This window comes from Bombus vosnesenskii, unplaced genomic scaffold (genome assembly GCF_011952255.1).
Source record: "Bombus vosnesenskii isolate JDL3184/JDL3185 unplaced genomic scaffold, Bvos_JDL3184-5_v1.1 scf7180000016274, whole genome shotgun sequence".
NCBI lineage: Eukaryota > Metazoa > Arthropoda > Insecta > Hymenoptera > Apidae > Bombus > Bombus vosnesenskii.
Genome location: NW_022884343.1, coordinates 814270 through 834409, shown reverse-complemented (window position 1 = coordinate 834409; position 20140 = coordinate 814270). Strand labels below are relative to the sequence as shown.

General features: G+C 36.0%; 1 protein-coding gene and 1 long non-coding RNA gene across 3 annotated transcripts in view; both read right to left on the bottom strand.

Moving 5' to 3' along the window:
* Window positions 1–8006, bottom strand: part of LOC117242500 (rho GTPase-activating protein 100F) — a 51976-nt gene extending 43970 nt beyond the window's left edge. Inside the window, exons 1-2 of the mRNA XM_033509219.1 lie at window positions 7155–8006; window positions 2811–2913 (exon numbers count right to left, since the gene is read on the bottom strand). The gene's annotated coding sequence lies outside the window, so the exon portion shown is untranslated. The remainder of the gene's footprint in view (window positions 1–2810; window positions 2914–7154) is intronic.
* Window positions 8007–10324: 2318 nt separating this feature from the next.
* On the bottom strand, window positions 10325–16883 carry LOC117242502. 2 transcript variants are annotated; one of them, XR_004495275.1, is made up of 6 exons: window positions 14750–16883; window positions 14051–14664; window positions 12885–13702; window positions 11551–12767; window positions 10484–10839; window positions 10325–10411 (listed from the first exon to the last, which is right to left on the bottom strand). It is a non-coding gene; the product is annotated as an uncharacterized LOC117242502 (long non-coding RNA). The 2 variants fall into 2 exon arrangements; XR_004495274.1 differs by having other exon boundaries at window positions 14051–16881.
* Window positions 16884–20140: the final 3257 nt, after the last annotated feature.

Here is a 20140-nt window from a genome sequence, read left to right as displayed (position 1 = left end):
TGCCAGCTAGTATACCTGAGATTACATGAAAAATATTCCTCGCCACGAAAGAAATTAATTAACTAATATTTTTATGAAAATTATTATTCGATATTATTCTATTACATATCAAATTTATCCGTGTTAACTAATCCTTAAACAAGAATAAAAGAACCAACGGATAAAATTCCCTAGGTGACTAGGGAGTCAGTTGGAAGTGGAGACTTCTCGTTTGCCCGGTGAACAACGCCATTACACACGCGGAAATCGTGATTCAGCGTTAATTAATGAGCCTTGATTTAATCAGGGCTGCAGCCGCGTTATTAAAAATTCATCTCGACGTAGTTCGAAAGGTGGAAAGCGAACGAGAAAGCGTCGAAGGGCGTCGGTAATCGATGGATCCGTGGACAATCTTTATTTTCGGATGGAACAAATGTAGACGAACGAAAGATACGATCGGCAGGAAATGTAGAACGAGGCCATCGTATCGCGTGCCAAATTAAAATCATTCGATCATCTGGGAACCGATGGATGGATCCTAGCCATTAATAAATTAACACACCCTGGTATCGACTGGCTGCTAGATAAAGTTATTAGGCCACTCTCTGCGTGTCTGATACTCCCCTGGCATATTTCTTCTAATATTATCATCTCACTGGAATCCACTACAAATTACAAATTACAAATCTCAATAAATATTCTAGTGAAGTTCTATTTGACACCAGATTAGGTAGGAAACTTAGCTTTCATTAAGAATTCATCGCGAACTTTGACCTAACCTTCAAGAAGATTTTTCTTAAAATAGTATCAGAAAACTATCGTTAAAAGGCTATTAGCATAACAAATCAAATATTGAACTGAAATTTCACTAACCTTGGCAAAGATTAATTAAGGCTTGGATTAATTCTCTAACCTATTCATCATGGAACCTATCCTAACCTCGATAGATTTGCCTTAAAAAATTACCAGAATTGTTCGAATAATTCTTAGTCGTCAACTATTGAGAACTGAAATTCTATTATAAGCAAAGGATCAATCCTAATCTAGTCGACGCGAACCCTAACCTAACCTCTAAGAAGATTCCGCTCGAAAGAGTATCAGAAAGGGATTGGAACGATGTGTAGCAGGTAGAAGGATAGTGTATTTAAATCACTAGGTGAATAAGGGCCGAAACAAAACGCTTCCAGCCCCCTTTATGGTAACCGAATAATCGATCGCACGTGGCTGTGCGCAATCACAGTTGACCTAGGGCCACCGAGAATTATGCCAGGAATCTCATAAGCGACGTCCATCACCGACCGAATGTCTCGGTCTTCAATTCAATTGGTGGTACTATTCATACGACACATTCTGTGTCAAGCTCGCGTTGGCTCATTAAGAATCAATGAAATCCTCAACCGCGTGCGGCTGTCGTGGCATAACCTTGACCTTACCCTCCCTTTCACGGATTCTCCCTAAAAAGGGGGTTAGCTCCTAGTGCATGGGAACAATTTATGGAATAATCTCGTCTGAACCATACCGACTTCGTTCGAGCAATCAGTGATAAAGTTGTCTGGAATCTTTGAGTGGTTAGGAAACTTATGGTAATAAGTAAGAGGAAACAAAATGCTGATAACTGGTGAAAAATTGAGGAAGAAGAGAGTAAAGTTGAAGAGCTAGGGGAGAAGATACTTTTGTAGTGACATTGGTTCCCTATAGTTCTCATATCTCTTGATGATCTAACTTCTAGGTTATTCACTAAAATTCGAAGCCTAGAAGAAAAGACACATTTATTATGATACCACAATGAGTAGAGATGTTTTAGCTTCTTCTGATTTACCGAATCTTCCCACTTTTGGATACAATTACCAAATAAGGAAAAAAAGAAAGGAGGAAATTATAATCTTGAATGGGACGTTAATGCCCTAGGAATTTTTGAGTTTAATGAAGGTAGGAAGTTCCTCTCTCTTGTTAGTTTACTACATCTCTGTGGCCCTAAGTAGCTTGATGAGGGCTCATAAATAACGGTGCTACGCTGCTCCAGTAAACGACCAATCGGTCCCTGGCGATACTTCTGGCAACAAACCTGTTCCAGGGAAATACTCGCACGGGGGAAAAACGTGCAGCGTAATGATACTGATGCACGTGTAAGGGTAAACTGTCGTGCTCCCCATGGACGCTCTTCTGCTACCGTGAATCCATAAAAGTTCCACCGTTCATGCAATCTTTTTGAACCAGAAATCACTTCTGTCTCAAGATTCGAGATTAAAAACCTTTCCTAAACACAATTCTAACTTTGTATATACAAATAGGATATATATCCTAATTATAAAAAATACGAAACATTTCCGTAAAAAGAGAAGAAATTATAAGACACCCAGTTACAGTACACACTACACACATTTCAAATAAATTAATTCGATAGCTACAGAGACATTAAACAGATTGCAAGAGTCTAATTACATAGGTCTGAGTAAATCAGTAAATAAAAATTTTCATCAATCACACATAATTTGAATAACTGAACGAACCATATCTAGTTCTTCTTGATATTTGCTATCACGTATAACTAATGCAAAAGAAGCGAATGTTTAATGGTCATTCGAAGTACAAGCGGCGTGCTTGACACAGAGGGCACCTGTACGCTCGTCTCAGATAGAAATATCGCGTTGAATTACAAAGAAGAAAACGTGTGTTGGTGGCATGCCATGCAGGTTTACTCGTATTTCCAGAGTAATTTCCAATCGATGCAATTCTCTGGGCACACTTGGAGAAGAGTTCTCGCAGTTTGGAAAGAAGTTAGAAGAACAGGAAGTGATAGAAGAGATATAGGTGGCGTGCTTGATCGGTACCTTCTAAAAATCATTTCTCGCGCGAAGGGCCGACGGGTCCCTGCTCGAGCAGACCTGGGTCTCTTCTCTCATTCTGGCCCACCGATCACCTTCTCGCGCTCTCCTGAAACAAAATAAGAATAGTTACGTTAGTACGTAGGTATTTAATGAGACTTTTAGTTATTTCATTAATCGGTATAATAAATATTTATATTTATAGAATAGATAACGTAGGCATATCGCAAGGCGGATCAAGTAAAGTATGGAACACTTTGGAATTTCAAAACTTCAATCTGACTTTCTTATGTTACTTATTAGAGTTTACTGTATCTTTTGCTGTGTTATTACAAATCAACAATGACAGTATTGTATTATTATTATTTAAAATATAATTCTGAATGAATAAACAGAAAGTGATGGTAAAATGAAAAATAAGTATTTTTCTAGAGTATACTCCATGTGACTTTGCTTTTTAGTAACGAAGCTTTAAAGATGCAAGTGTTGGGCGTCAGCTGAAGAGCAATCCCCCATACACCGAAACCCCACGGAAACAAGGAGCGTATGACGGGTTGCTCGTCGACAAGCGCTCCATCGAAACCTTTATATAAAGAATAAGATTATTATATCATCTCATTCTTTACTCTACAAATTCTATAACCTAGTAAACTGCTGAAACTAAACTCTCTGAAACTGTATTTTATTTCAGGTTGTGTTGCAAGTAGATTGCTCATTTCCATGCATTTATGGGAAATTTAAAGGTGAAAGAATACGGAAAGGATCAAAAGTAAAGTACCCTTTATAATATTTACTGCGTGAAGCAAATATCTACTTAGATTCACTTCTTTTATATATTAACCTAGACTATTTCCTTCTTTGTAACAAAGAGAAAGAGAGAGAGAGAGAGAGAAGAATTTCAAAGCAAATTCCTGGAAGTTATCGATAAGTTTTAAGGCTCCTATGTGAAAATTCAAAAACTTGCATAGAAGTTTGGCTTCGACAGGCGGGAGTAATAAAGCTTCCCGGACTTTCGACTTCGCAGACAACTCCATGGGAAAACGTCAGCGTTAAGCAAAGGAGTTCTCAATATGACATAAAGCTGGAGGAGCATTGTGCTTTTGATCACTCATCGTTCTTTTCACTTTCCTTTCCAATAAAACAATTACAAACTGCTCGTATAATTTATCTCGAAATAACCACATGCCAGATATATTTCTTTTCGATATTCTGATCAATCGCATACAATATTGAAATTTTTAAACACTAAATATTTAATTTTTCAAAAATGCTGAGCACATGATCGTTTAATTAATTTACACAAGCTTTTCCTTCCTCGGTAAATGAGAATTATAAAGAACCAAATATCCAAAATTTTCAGCATATGATCCTCTAATTACTTTATACACGTTTCTTTCTACAGGACTACGTATATTTGAATATTATACTCTTTTGAATATTTCGACCAATTCCATACATCAGATTCGATAGTTTTATCAATTGCATTACAATTAAAAGTTTTATGATTATATTCCTCGCAACATCGAATATCCAACTATCTAAATTTTCAACACTTGAACTCCTAACAAACGAGTTCAGTTTCAACGACATAGATAAAGGTAACTGAAATCTTGGAAGTATCAACTACTTTACCAAACAATTCAGACAACAGATTGGAGCTGGCGATTCCCTGATCACAAACACTATCTACAAAGCGCCAAAACGATTCACACTAGTATCTTACACAGAATCGGCGAAATTTTTCCGGCGAGACACAACAGCTCGTTAGAAAGAAGGGCAAAAAAATGAACTGAAAAAAGCTGTCCACGAGGAGGCACGCGAGATTAACTACACCGGCTCACGCCAAGCGTATCTTAACAACGTCGTACACGCCACTTAACGCCCAACATCGCGGCACACGATTTTCCTTCTCTCCGCGAGGACGAGGAAGGCGACGACTTCCACGGGGGGACGAGCGCGGTCTCAAACTGCGCGACGACGTGTGTGTGCCGTCGTTAAATAAAAGGGGGGGCCTACTACTGCGCAAAATCTTTGTCGTAAGGGCGGTTCGATCGCCGTTTGGTCCATGTGATATCAGTCATCCTCCGGATGATAACTCAATCGTCTTCTTTTTCCTCGCTTTCCGCTTAAAATTTTTCCTCAGAATTATTTAATCTAAAGATTTTAGTAACATAATTAATATATATGTCAATAATAAAATATGATAATTTAATAAATTACCTTCAGATATTTACTTTGAGATATTTATTGAAAACTGTACCTGAGGTTTGCCTATTCTATGGATTTCGTTATTTAATAGTGGAATTGATATTTGCCTAAAATATATATATATGAAAATTATTTTAAAAGTTTGTCAAATTGATTACTACAGGTGCTACTTAAAATAATCGTGAAAGTGTAGGATGTAATATAGTATATGATAGTGATTTTAAATATTTAAAAATTGACTAGTTAGCGGCGTATGCGGTAACAATTTTACGTGCTTTGTACAAAATGATCTTGAGACAATCTTCTACTCAAAGTTTAATATCATTTAAGAGTTGCGCGGGATGATATTTGGAACTTCTTCGCGTACAGTTCCCCCTTTACCGTTACTTGCTTCATTCATTATTTATTTTGAGCCAGAGTGCAGCGACATGAATAAACAAAGGCACGATGCGGAACTCTGCTTCAGAATGAATACACGTTTACGGTCATTCCACATAAACGTAGTTTCTTTCATCAAACAAGTCAAAACTGTGAAAAGAAGAAAGCTCTCTCAGAAAAAGAAAATATATATATCATCAAATATGAATATATTTCTTAATGACTATACAATTCTCAAGAAATTCTTCATGTAATAAAACATTGTTTTGAGTGTTGATATGCACCAGAGTTCTTACAAGCTACAGTCGATGCTATTATACTCGAGCAAAGAATCAGCGACATTCAACTGGTTCTCCTGAACTTCGTTCCTCGATTCCGCTTTCCGTTTCATGTTCTATCGATACGGAAGAGACAAGGAGAGCCTCCAGTGGCAATGAAGAAGCACAAAACTAGCAAATGAAAATATAGAAACGGACAGACCAAGCCTGACTGACCAACTAAGACAAACCACTTGGGGCAAGATACTACAATTGTGCACCATCTTGGAATTTCTTCTTCTCTTCAACAAGAAGAAGAAAGAAAGAAGGCGAAGAATATTGTGAAAGTTCGGTTCTGCATCCAGCACAAGTAGCGTTGGAATTTTTATATTCTTCTTAGAGCGGAGATAGGTGTACCGGTTTAACGATCCCATTATCTTCAAAGAAAGTTATAGAAGGAGGATAGTAAAGCTATTTATACGCTCCCCCGCGTCTCGCCCTAAGGGTGTCGTTATTCTAATTATGGATTTTCCTCGTGTAATAGCCGGTTAGAAGTCACGATATAAAAAGTAGCCTCCAAAAACGCTATCGCTCTCTTCTCTTCTTTAAAATGTCGCGATAATCTTCCAACACGTTCTACATGCAGATTTCGGCTGAAAACAGGCGATCGTCCAATTAATTGAAACAATATGTGTAGTTAAAGTAGTTAAAGACGCAGAATATTAAGAAGTGGTACGGCGAAGAGCAAAACGAAGCGATTCCGACTGTGAAAAATAGATGCCAGTAGGGTCGATAAGGTGGCAATGGACGCAGAAGAAGCTCGTGGAGCGCAATTTCGGATCGTACGGCAATGTAGCCGGGCCTGGATCGATAAGGGATACGTTTAAGGGCGAGAGTAACAAGAGCATCGCAGCAGCCAGGATCTTGCTCACTGTGTTCCTTACATCAATCAAGTAACACCTGCCACTATCCTTTGAATAATGACAGCAACCAACTACGTACCCTTCATCTAAAGTCATAAAAGAGGAAGCAAAATAATAAAACATATACTCGCTAACCTCGAAAAGAGATAAAACACAAAATATATACTGAACGAGCAAGAACAGATATAAAAGAAAAGTATAAAGAATAAATAAGAAAAGTAGGTAATAGAGATACCGTACAGTAGTATAGAACGAGTGGAAAGAACATAGAAACACGGCGAAGAAAGGGTGAAGAAAGGGAAGAAGGGTCGAGTGAAGCACGATTTCGTGGTGGCGTGCCAGAGCCAATGGTCCCGGACCAGCGGATCGATATACCCTTTTTCGAGAGTGCCTTCAACCGACCCTCCCTCGACTCGTACTAACATACAGCCACACGTACACATAAACACTGACTACCCTCTTTCCTCTCTCTCTCCTCAAGGAAGACGCGCGTGTTGCCGACTCTCTCTCTTAAACAGCTCTCTACTGAATGAATCAAAGTGACCAGCCAGAGTCCGTCCGGTTTGTCCATTGGTGCAACGTACCTTTCTAGTAACCGAAGGACGAGCAGCTTCAGAGCCAGGAACCCAATGCGGTTGGCCCAGTCCGCCTTTCCTTCGACTTTTTCAGCGAACAAGAAGGAAGCGGGCACAAGTCTTCCGGTTGCAGCTTTCTCACCTCACCGTATAAACGCCACGCGGGAATCAATACGCGCGCCTGCCTCAAGCTTCTCCCTCTCTTGCCCGCTTGTGTTTCACCTCCAGTAAGCCTCTGTCTCTCCCTGTCTCTCCCTGGCTCTCCCGCGATTCTCCACTCTCGAGCAGCACTCTGACTGTCCGTGTCGTGGCTCCAGCCTCCCCGCAGCTGCTCGGAACCTCGTGCACTACCCTTGGTGAACTCGTACCAGAGCCAGCCACAATCACCAGGAGGCGACGACTCAGCGATCCTGGCCCTTTAGCCGGTCATAGAAGGGACACGCGTGTCTCGCGGACGTACGCAGCACGGAAAACCGAGGATTCGCCTGACGACGGTGTGCAACGCACCGCGCCGCATAACCACGACTACCTAGAGTACCCGGGCGGACATGTTGGTCGAGGGAACTGCGCACACGCGCCCCCGGCTCTTCTTCTCGCGTATTCGCCGTGGCCCTCCAGACTACGCTGAATCAATTTTTCCGCCGGACCGAAGTCAGTTTTTGAGTTTCTTTTCAGTTCTCTTTATTCATTTCGTTTTCTTTTATTCTACTTTGGTTCGTTTGGGAACTTCTCTTTTGAAGATTAGGAGTCAATGAAGATGGACTTGTGGATGGAAAAGTGTAATTTTGATTAGAAGGCTTTTGTTAGTAGGCGATTAATCGAGATTAGTCTCCTTTTTCCTTTTATCCTTTCTTTTTTATTTCATTCAAATGAAAGTTTCCGTTTTTTGGGGATTAGTAATCAATGTGGACAGGCTTAAGGTATAGGATTTTTGTTAAATATTGGAAAGAGGACATTTCCTAAGCAATTAGTAGTCTACTCTTCCAATTAGTTTCGTTTGCCTTTTTCTCTTTTGCAAGATGAAAATTAATGAAAATGAATCTGTGTGCGGAAATTTTCTAAGGCGTTCCGTGGGAAAATAATCTCATTTTATTTATTTATTTCTTTTATTTTGCTTAGAATTTTATTTTCTAGAAAATGGAAGTCAATAAAAATGGGCACTTATTCGCAACTACTTTTCATTTCTTCATTATCTCTTCAAATTTTATTTTGATATTAATTTGGACTTTTTATTTCTGAAAAATGGAAGTCAATGGTCATCGATTTGTAAATTAAAAAATTACATTTTAGTTAGGCAATGGAAAGAAGTCGTTCCACAGATGATTAATCGCAATTAGTTTTCTTTCCTTCCCATTATTTCATCCCGCTTGAAATTTCCTTCTTTAAAGGATGGAAGAAACGAAAGTGATCTTAAGACACAAATAAACAAAGTTTTGGTCAGATACAGAAAAGAAGACATATCGTAACGTAGATTAGTCGCCTTTGACTATGGGCTATGGTTATTTCGTTGAACTTAATAGGTTTATTGATTCTTCTGGATCTCAGTTGACCGAGCGGCTTTTTGATTTTTTTTCGCCTGACTCGATGCAACAGGTTATTTGAATGCTTTCTGCGGATTCTTTGTTTTTTTCGAACGATTCAGTTCTGTCTGTTCAAACAAAGGCATACGCAGGTTCTTTCTGCATTGGGATATGATATATGATTTTCGGATTTTTTCTCTAGTAATTAATGGAAATACGAAATTAAGGTTCTCGATGTTGAACGATTCTTCGAATTATTTCATGGGGTGGCACGGAAACGCATTTAGTATTGAATATCAATTAATCTAACTGGATCTCCTCGGCTAACACATTTAAGCCATTGTCTTACATCGAGGTTGGCTTGTGCCGCAAATTATGGTTCAAACGTGAGAGCCACGAATCGTGTTCGTAATACAAATAACGATAGTATATTTTAATAAAATCTATCGAAATATTTCAACAGAATATGCTGAGTTACTGAGTTTGTGCATAGTGACACATAAAAGTATTTGAATAACTTAGAATAAATTATCTTTCACTTATTAAATATCATAACAAATACCCTATTTTAAATATTTTACAAATTTGTATGGCTTTAAATTTCCCATAAATGCATGAAAATATCCAGCCTATTGATAATTATTTTGATTAAATAATAATTTAATGAACCTACATATCATTCAAACTGCACTTAGAAAATCATCCTAATAATTTATCAAATAATTTTACTACGCAATCCTACTATTTACATAATTACATACATACATTCTTTGACATAACTGATTTACCACTTCCCAAAATAATTAAATATTTACTTCCCGCACAAATACCATTTGATAAATACAATATAGTATTCATGAAATTTAACGGGAACGATTGAGAAAATGTTGTTGACAGGAGACAGCAAAGGAGTAGTAAGTCCCCGTAAAAACTGAAATATAGATTCGGCTGGTAAATTGATTCTGTGCCACTGTACGACGAGTCCTGGCTTCTTCTGCTAGTTCTCAGGCTGTCGAACCCTCCGCACGCAGACGTTGAAATTCTTCTTCTCTCCTACTCTTCCGGCCACAGGCACGGCGACAGTGACAGAGAAGCATATGCATAGTGCTACATCGGTTTTCCACGACTTCTCCGAGTTTTATTAAATTTCTTGCCTTGCTGTAAATAGTCCCTCATACGAAACGATGCTTATCGAGGCTCCAGGATAAGCAGAGCCCACCCCTAGTCCGCTGCTTTCTATCACCAACGGATGTACTCGGTATTTCCAGGCTCTCCAGGATGCTGCGATCGATGGAATGCCTCTTAAATTTCTTCCTCGCAGTTTCTGAAGCATACGATATTTTTCTATAATGAGTTTTTGTGAGATACTGTTGCACCTGTGGCTCTTTGGTGCGAAAAGTTTACTATTTGTCTTTTATTTTCAATATCGACATCTGGAGATCTGCAATTCTTTCACAGTATAATAAACTAACAAAAGATTTAGCATAAGCGATTCAGAAAATAATCATCTATCTAGCTTTGAACAACATTTCCTGCATTTTTTGATATTCCAAAAGTATACACTTGCAACTTTTTATGGGAAATGATCATTAATAATCATACTATAATTGTAGTCTGTCTATAATTGTCTATAATTGCAATCATACTATAATTGTAGTCTGTCAAGGTTACTAGAATTAGAAATTAGTAGAATGCAAAAAGCTTCCCATTCTTCATCTACGCACTTTACAAAAATGTCGTTCAAATCTGCAAAATGCACCGATGTAAATGTTTCCATGAATTGATTATTTCGACAAGCAAGACACGTTTTATATGGACCTTTTAGAAAATTCGTCAGTTTCTGTAGGTTGGATAGGTCGGAGAGCCGAATTGCAGCATCGATAAATTGCAAAGGGTGGATCTACTGAACTGTTCGTTCCGATGGGACGATTTCTCGACGGTCAGGGTCGGCTATTATGGTTTTCCTCGAAATCACGTCGTGTAATCGCCGTATTTTACGAGCTGCTGCGAACTACGGACTATTAGGTCGATACAGCCGCAAAACCTAGGGCCACGCTACTTCACAGACACGTTGATTGCCTCCTCCGTCGCTAATTTTTTCTCCTCTCCCTCCCAACAGGGGTGCAAGATCGCAATCAGCTGCCAATTGTCATACTACTCTCTGACAGAAGTCACTGAAAATATACAGAACCTTAACATGAAGAGGAATCTAGTGGTTTGTGCCAGCCACGACCACTGAGCAGCTCATAACGAAAATCACCTTTGTCTACGTTCTCCCTCTTTCCAGAAACGGAAGAATAACTTTAATCTCTATTCGATGCACGGTTCAACGTTTTAAACAAAATTTTCATCGTATTATACACAAGTCCCTTCTTGATCTACAATTATCTATAATTTATATAATAATAATTTACAATTAATATTCAATTTTAACGATATATATCTCAATAACAATAATTGTTCTCTTAAAATGTGACCTCCAACAGATGTAACACTTAGTTAAACTTCGTCACAATCTTCTTTCTAGAAAATTGATTTCTTTTTAACAGTAAGAATGATTCGGATGAAAATTGTTCTGACGTTATGTTAGTTGAGATGGAAACTGTTCTATCAGATTGCAACATATTTTCTTCCATTTCAGTGAAACAACTGCTTAATTTCCTTATAATTTGAGGGTAAAACGCGGCCAGAATGGATACGTTAATAACGGTGAGAATCGTCGCAGAGTTTCTGCCGGACGTTCAATAAAATTCCCCGTGAACAGCTTTCAAATTTATTCGGGTTCGACGCTCGTCGTCGTGACGAGCAATTAAACGCAAAAACGAGAGGGAGATCCTCGCCACTGGGGGATGACGGGATCACCGAACAAGATCGATGAAAGTTACTTGTCTTTCAGCTCAGAGTATATCAGTTTCAACCGTAGACACCAGAAAACCTGAACGTGAAACGGGATCTACCTTCATCCTGCTTCAGTGATGCCTCTAACCACACCAATTGTGACCTAGTGAGTTATTGTCCAAATTGATACTTGAAATCTATTTAGAAATATTAAGTGGAATTAATAAGATTCTCTTTGTTAGAGAGAATTTATCTTCTCTTATTGTTCTTTTAATATTAATTCACGGTAATTTTCAATTATTAAATTAAAATTAAACGAAACATTTTTTCATCGTTAGATTAAATTAGAATTTCTTTATAGAAATTAATTATATACGAGATTATAGCAGTTCTTTTGGAAATATCAAGGCTAGTCGATCTTCGTTCAGTAGATCTGAACATATTAATAAAATTAAATAGCTCAACCATTAAATTTCTATATTTTTACTTATTTCCATGATTTAAATATTCAGTTCTTTAAGATAGCGTTTAAAAAGTTCTGTGCAGTTGCAGTATCGCAGAATTTAACAAAAGTATAAGTATCGTTTAATTTTTCTCACAGAATCCGTTACATCTCTTCAAAAGAAGAAATTCTTCTTTCGAACTTATACCACGGAAACAATTACGCGAGTACGTGTGAACCCAATATTTTGGCCACATCTTAAGTATGAACAATCCTACTAGTATTCTAACAAATGAAATACACATAACCGTAAATTAATCTAGCAAAATTATAATAGCAATTTCTCTTGACGTTCTTCTTTTTTATCTATTTAATAACTTATGAAAGAGATGAAACAGGATGGTTCATGGAAGAAGCTGATGTCTTCTAGATCCCCGTTCGATCAACGTCGACGATTCGTTTCCCTTTCAATTAATTCTTAAGTAGAAGAATCGCCTCTCCTTCGTTGAACGAAAGTAATTCTCGCATGGAAGAATAGGCGGCTGGGAGGAGAGCTAGCTATCTTATCGAGGAAATTCGTTCGAGTGATTCACAGCGAGAGGGCCCCGTCGTGATCCAAAGTTAAGTCGCTCTCTCTTCGTTGTCATTCCCATCGAGCCTAAACGTCCCACTTCCGGTTCGGCTATTCTAGCCTGGATCGATTGGAGAGACCGCCTCGTGTCAAAAACACTCGGCAGAAAGACGTTGCCTCGGCAAGTCGAGCCGGATCCTCTCTATTTGATTCATAAATTTCAGAGCGGTGTCTAACTGAAACTGCAGAATCTAGGAAAGATTATATCTTTATTCTATTTATTCCTAGAAGCTTTTGTTCCATTTAGAAGAGTTATTTTAAGTAAAACTGATAAAAGTTCAAAGAGATCAGTGAAAGTTAAATGGTACCTTATTCTTATCTTCAATTTTCATTTTTATCTTCTTCAATGCAACACACACTTTGCTATTCAAATATAGCCACACATTTCTGGCTTTGCTTTTTGTTTATATTTTATCAGAAATATCCTTATTCTAACAAATACCGTTCGACGTACTGTTCATTGCTTTGTTTACACTTCTAAACCAATTTGTACTATTCAACGAAAATTACAATGCAATTAACTATACAAAATTGATCCACAGGAAATCAGCAGATCTACTTGATTTAATGCCACGACTTTCCATTCCAGTTTCTGTTTTATTTGATTTGTTGAAATCTCGCTCAAATATAATAGTCCTTACTCCACATTTGCTCATCCTTTTTCCAAACCAATCTTTAAAATAGTCTTCAATTTCTATTTTATAAGCATGAAGCTCCTTTTTAGAACATCCACTTCGGCGTGGCTAACAGCATACGCAATGCAGCGATAATTAATACAATATTTATCCAGTTTATCCCGCAGACGGTTTTTCTTCTCGGTTTGAGTTAATTTGGCTCGTTAACGCAACAGGGAATCGCGAGGACTTAATAATTCCCGATGCATGCCGGCCCTGCTGCTCGACCTGGAGTACGATGCTGTGATTGGACGGCATTTGAATGAATGCCATCCGGCATTCACACCTTTTTTCAGCCCCTTCCTTTCAGCCGCGACCCCGTCCATCGTGAAACCCCCGATGTACTCGAGGGTTACGGTAGTTGACACGCGAGCAGCGTGAGCGTGTGCTCGCGTGTGCTTTCCACGTCACGCACACGAGCTACCAACACCGTATCAATTCTCCTCTTCGCCCTGATTGTACATAAAATTATGCAAATTTTCAATTTGTCTATATATAATATAATATATTGGATCTTTTGAAATTTAAAGTATTTTGGAGCTTTAGCGTGGCTTTTGGTTTGAAATTGTTAGCATTCAGAATGAATTTTTCTTTCTGAGTATCTTGGTACTTTGAAATAATTTTTGCTTGGAAATTATTAATCGACTCGCTTGAATGTACGGTAGAAAATATCAAAGAAGAAGATATTTTCCCCTAGGATCCCAATATGTTGAAAAGGTACTTCTCTAATCTGAACCACAGCTACATCAGAGACAACGAATGGTATCGATTATTTATTACAATACAGAGTTTCAGTGTACCTGTGCCATTTCCACGAAAACGCCTTCGCCACATCACTTAGTATAGATTTACATCGACGAAAATTAATCGTTATCTGGCTGGAAAAGTGTGTCAAACGTCTCAACCGATCGATTATTACGTTCATCAAGTGCGTCCTGCCGATTGGTTCGTATTATCGTCCATTTGGCGACTCGGGGCTCCGCCAATGTTTGATATGGCACTGTTAAATTCATCTCCTAAATGCGACACCTCTAATAAAAGAAAACTACAGGGGAAAGCTGTGATAAGTCATACTTTTTGTTTTTCATATGAGAGCAATTTTAATACCTCATATTTTGTTAACAATTCTCGTATATTACCAAATTTGTCTTTTTATTAAAATTGATTATGAGTGAGATCATCAAATACATTGATTCCTTAAAAGTATTATGGTAAATTAATTTTTTCATAAATCTTTATGGACTTGGTATTTTTAATTAGTTACACCTTTAAACTAAATGGGTTTTTCCTATCTTTAACTATGTTATATCAAAGTATATCTTTTTAATCACTGAATAACATCAAGATCAATGAAATTATAGCATTACCATGATACGATGAAGACATGTGTTTTCCCTTGTAATCTTCAAATGTTCTAAAACAAATTATTTAAATTAATCTATATAAATTAACTAAGAAAGAAATAAAACAATTTCTATAAGTGTTTGTTTAAGACCGACGAAATGGAGCAAAAGTTGTGCTTCCCTCAAGAGCAGAAATAGCTTCGCGAAAATTGCCTGCTCCTTAAATTCATCAAGATTACAGGTTCCTTCAGAAATCTCCAAGACACTCAAGTATAGAAGTTATTTTAAACTTTATACGCGATTAAATTGCCCGTGGATTCGTCAGATTAAGTCTTTCGATATTTTCAGAAATTCTCACTCCTTGGTACACCCTAAAACTTCCAAATCCATTAACACCTTATTATCGTCATCTGAAGAAAAGTGAAAAGACATAAATTCTAATATATAAATAGAATTTCATCAACTTTCAATTATTATGAAGCCATCTCTAATTAGTCTATTTTATCCATCAGATATATTCTTTCTTATCTATTTACTTTGAATTAATTTTGTTATTAGCACTAAAACTAACAAGCTCTTTGATATGTTCCAGATAGTTAATTGGATTTAATGTAATATACCCAAAATAAGTGTTTCTATCCGAATAAAACTAAAATATTAATAACACCAAAAATATTTATCTATTTCTACTAATTGAAAATTATAGTAGAAACACATTTTTGATAATACGGGATTGATTAACAATATGCAGAATCTTAAAACTGTTTCTCTGTAAAAGACAGAGAATGTAACTTATGTTCCTCCCTTATAGTGCTCTATTGGAAAAATAAAAAACCTGATTCAAGTTATTTTGATCTGGTAATTCTAGCGTAATAACGTTATTAACCCTCAACTGACACTGTTGCATCACGGACGACTGCGATAATTTGTTCTACGTTTGATGACTTAACTTTCATTTGCATTCTGCAATTCGCATTAAGAAATAAAAATTGGAAAGTAGAAATACAATTTTTATACAAATTATTATGCCACTACTCATCAATAGAAGATTCAAGTAACTTTCTTTTATATCAAAAAAGAAGAAGTAAAGTTGTTTTGAAATTAATTTTATAATCACTATACTAGTAGAGACTTAAAGTAACGAGGTTACACCAAAGTTGAATAGAAAATTGAATATTTCCTTTAGTAATCCTTTTCGAACGGAACACCTGTGTGGATACGGCCCTGATACGCATACGTCGATCCAGGCGAGCGTGCAGCTTACATACGAATAACGACTGCGACGACGACGCCGTCGACGAGGACGAGGACGATCGAGGACGCATTACATCCCCACCATCACGTACTACGAAATACTACGTTCTGTGATGCGGTGCAATTAACCCAACGACCCCTCACCCTTCTACATCCTACGTCCTCTTCGCCCCCTCCAACAGACTTCGGACCTGCAGGGGCGCAAGTCCGTCTCTTCTTTTACCGCCCCTACCGGCGCTCTGACATTTATCCATTCGTTCATTCATCAGAACACACTTCTTTAACCGGCTCTCGCCGTTCGAACCACGTAACCACGTTGATTCTGCCTGGTCAGAGTCTTAGGTTGCTTTGGTATTCAACTTCCTATTTGCTTTCATTGAGCTTCACTGAGACAGGTCTGATGAAACTCCTTGCACCAATTAAATTAGAAATCTTCTATTAGAAATTCTGCAGGAGATCCCCTATTAGACGTATCTTAATCTACAAAAGAGAATATATTTTTATTTTGTTCTGAATCATGAGTAATATTCTTTGGAGAATTCAGTTTTGGTTCGTTAGATTTTTATGTACAATCATTTAAAGTCTACAATCTCATCGGAGAAAGTGTTTCCTTGAAAGTTATTTAACAGCTGGTAAATAGCAGTCTACTTGTGATTACTGGAACATTCTGTATTCTTCTATGAGTATGAGTTAACGAATCAAGATTTCCAGTTCCTTATGAATATTGCAAAGTATTGATAGAAAGTAAGACATTGTTTTTTTATAGATCACAGTACCCAATGTTGGGAAATCCCCTATGGGACTTTAATGAGAACAAGCAAAAATCTAAATATCTTTGTGAATTATTCCACAGACAAATTGTACAGTGCCTACAAAAGGTATTGTTCCAATGAAATGTTTTCTTTTATCAGCTTCTACACATTTCATTTTCATAGTATCAAATTTTAGTAGTCATATGAAAGTACTACTAAAGAACATGTAATTTAATACACCTAGACTTAATTAATTAGACTGTAAATGCTATATGATGCTATAAATATGATGGTCTGCTTATACTTTCTGTCGCCAGAGGATACAGGATTGGCTTGAGATACTAATCTTATATTTATTTTAATTGCTGAACTAAACAGATATCTTTGTTGAGACTGCTCTGTGTTCTTTGAGCTTCTGGTTTGAGTAGAATGAAATAATGAAGAATAATTAGGATGCGCGATACTGGCTTGAGATACTAATCTTATATATATTTTAATTGCTGAACTAAACAGATATCTTTGTTGAGACTGCTCTGTGTTCTTTGAGCTTCTGGTTTGAGTAGAATGAAATAATGAAGAATAATTAGGATGCGCGATACTTGCACTGGAGAAAAATACAGCTTGAATTCTAACAGAGTTACTTAGGTTAATGAATCTTTTCTTTTATGTACAATGTTTGAGATATCCTTATTTTCTTCTTTTACTGCATTTTCTTTTTCATTTTTTGCAATAACGAACATCCAATTAAATGTTGGAACATTTGCATGAAATGGTTTTCATACATTAATTATAGAAAACAAAGTATTGATTACTATATTAAAGATTCAAGAAAATTTCTTTAAAAATCTTAAATCGTATTCATTACAATGTCACATAAATAAATATGTTTCCTATTTCAATAGTAACTGAGACTTATTTCTATGCCTACTTATTACTTTAATAATTCTAAATAACATATATATTTACTTAAAAATTTTACATAACCTTTTTTGTACAGTATTACATAATATATAAAAATAAAAAGTTCAAAAATTCAAATCCATATTTGACAATTGCAAACATTGTTACTTTGATAGCATTTGATAATGGCTCTTAATAACTCAAATGACTCAATGATGCAATAAATTTCTTATACGTATATCTAAATCTAATTATAGAATTAAATAATTTATTTACACTGAATATGTTTATCAATTTATATTATAATCCACAAATAATCATATAGTTTTATTCATTCAATTCAAATAAAATTTTCGCGCCTCACAACGCTATGCAATATGAATTGTATAACCTTAAATTGTATGTTACCTCAATATTTTCAATAATATGTATACATTTAAATAATCTTTTATATTCGGAGTTACATTCGTAAATAATCAACATGAACATTTAATTATAAATAATTAAGAAAATTGGAAGGTACTTACCATCATATTCACATGTAATTCTTGACGTATTCATACTGCGCAATGATGTTCTTCATGGCGGCAATTCCATCCAAGCTATCCCTTTTACTTTCTTCAGAGTCCAAGACTTCTCCATATCGCTAACACTTTCTACAAATCGCTCCTTTTTAATCACGCATATTTTTCAACTTTTTACGAAAAATCACACGAATTTTATCACACTCAACACGGAACTCTCGCGTGCGCGGTCGTATAACGACTAAAAGCAGTTAAATGCTTTGAAATGATTGGAGGCTTGTTGGTTGCAATGGCGCCAAAATTTGAATCACCTCAGATATAGGTGGATGCATCAAATTGAGAATTCTGAATTTATTTCAATTCATGAAAGAGCTCTCAAGTACCGAATCACTTTGAAAATTATTTTAATGATTTAGTAACTTCGTTTTTGGAAAGATAATAAAGCATTTTCTAAATTCTATCTTTACAGTTTAATCCACTTAGTGTTCAAAATTTACCAAAAAGATTAGTTATATTTTGGTCATTTTCAGAACTTTTACTTCCGTTTATCCAAACATGTTTAAATAAATGTATTGGAACTTAACTTAAATGAATCTGTTTTGGTAAATTTTGAGCATTCAATGAATCAAATGAAATTAAATGAAAATTCTATCCTTTTTCAATAAAATGGTAAAATATTCTTAATTTTCACTGATCGATTTTTTATATTAGTGATTTAATAAAACTTTTAACTAAAAGAATAAAACTAAATAGTCAAAATTGGAGAAGCTATATACTTAACAAAATTAGGCTAAGCTATATACTTAATTAATTAATCACTAAGCTATATATTTAACAAGATTTGTAATTACTTCCAGATTAAAATTCAAACGTCCATCACAATTCACGATAGAATAACTTTTCTTTCACTTTTTGCGTATCGTTTCTCTCGCAAAATGACATGGATAGAAAGATACATTGAGTGCTAAGTGCCTCGTTTATGATATAGCTTTATTTTACAATATCAACCGGTAGAGAACGCCACTTAACACAGTGAGGTGTTAACACATTTAGGGTTAGGCATTCAAATGTCAGGAATCAATTAGAAGTTATAACATGTGTTTCGGATTTTTAATAACGTGATACAGCAATTTTTACAAAGAGACTTGGAAGAACATAATCGTAAGGTAAGTATTAGTTGAGTAATTAATTAGAGCGTATCTAATTTTATATTTTCAAATATATTAAGTAATTCTGATCTTTCTTACAAAGTTTGAAATTATATCATTATCAAACAGCATTTCAATTACTGTTTATTATTGATTAATTCAACATCTAAATTAAATTTTATTATTCTAATAAAATGTTATATTAATTGTCTTTTATAAATCAACGAACATCTTTTAAATTACTTTTTCGTTTTATTATAAAGCTGAATAGAAATAATCATAAAGATTATTTAAGTTATAGTTTTACTGTATTCTAAATTCTTCTACGGTCAAGTACCATAAAAGATGAAGAGATGGCAGTGATAGTATGTTTCCTTTTATAAATTTTCTCAATGATGATCTCCGTTGATACATATATCGATCGATTTAGTAACCTACTTTACCAATATTTCTAACGCATTTTTATCGATTGACGATTATCGGTAATAGTTTCTGTCTTTCCTTACCGACAGTTTGCTAAATGTATATCTGCTCATAAAAGTTACTTTCATTTTTGATGAGCTACACCATATTTCATCACAAAGTAATATATTTTTTTAGCTTTAAATCGAAAGATAGAAGGTATATTTCATTTTGAGTTCTACTTCAAGTTCACTCCCAACAAAGCACTTCTGTATCCCTCGCTTTCCAAATTATCGAATCAGCTCTTGAATGCAACTCGATCAGAGTTTATCTGTTCCTTCGAACTCGTTTCGCTGACCAAGCTTGTCCTTGGCTAGGAACAGGAAACAAACTTCTGGTAAACAGGTCAAGAAAAATTTATAATCTCTTTAGAACTCATTCCGAGATAAAAACAGTGAAATAATTTTTCCCAGAGCACGTAGGTCAGCAATTAGTTGAAAGCGAATTTTACAGTATCCGACGTCGTAGAACCTTAAATTTAAGCGCTTAAAGGTTAAGGGATCGTGT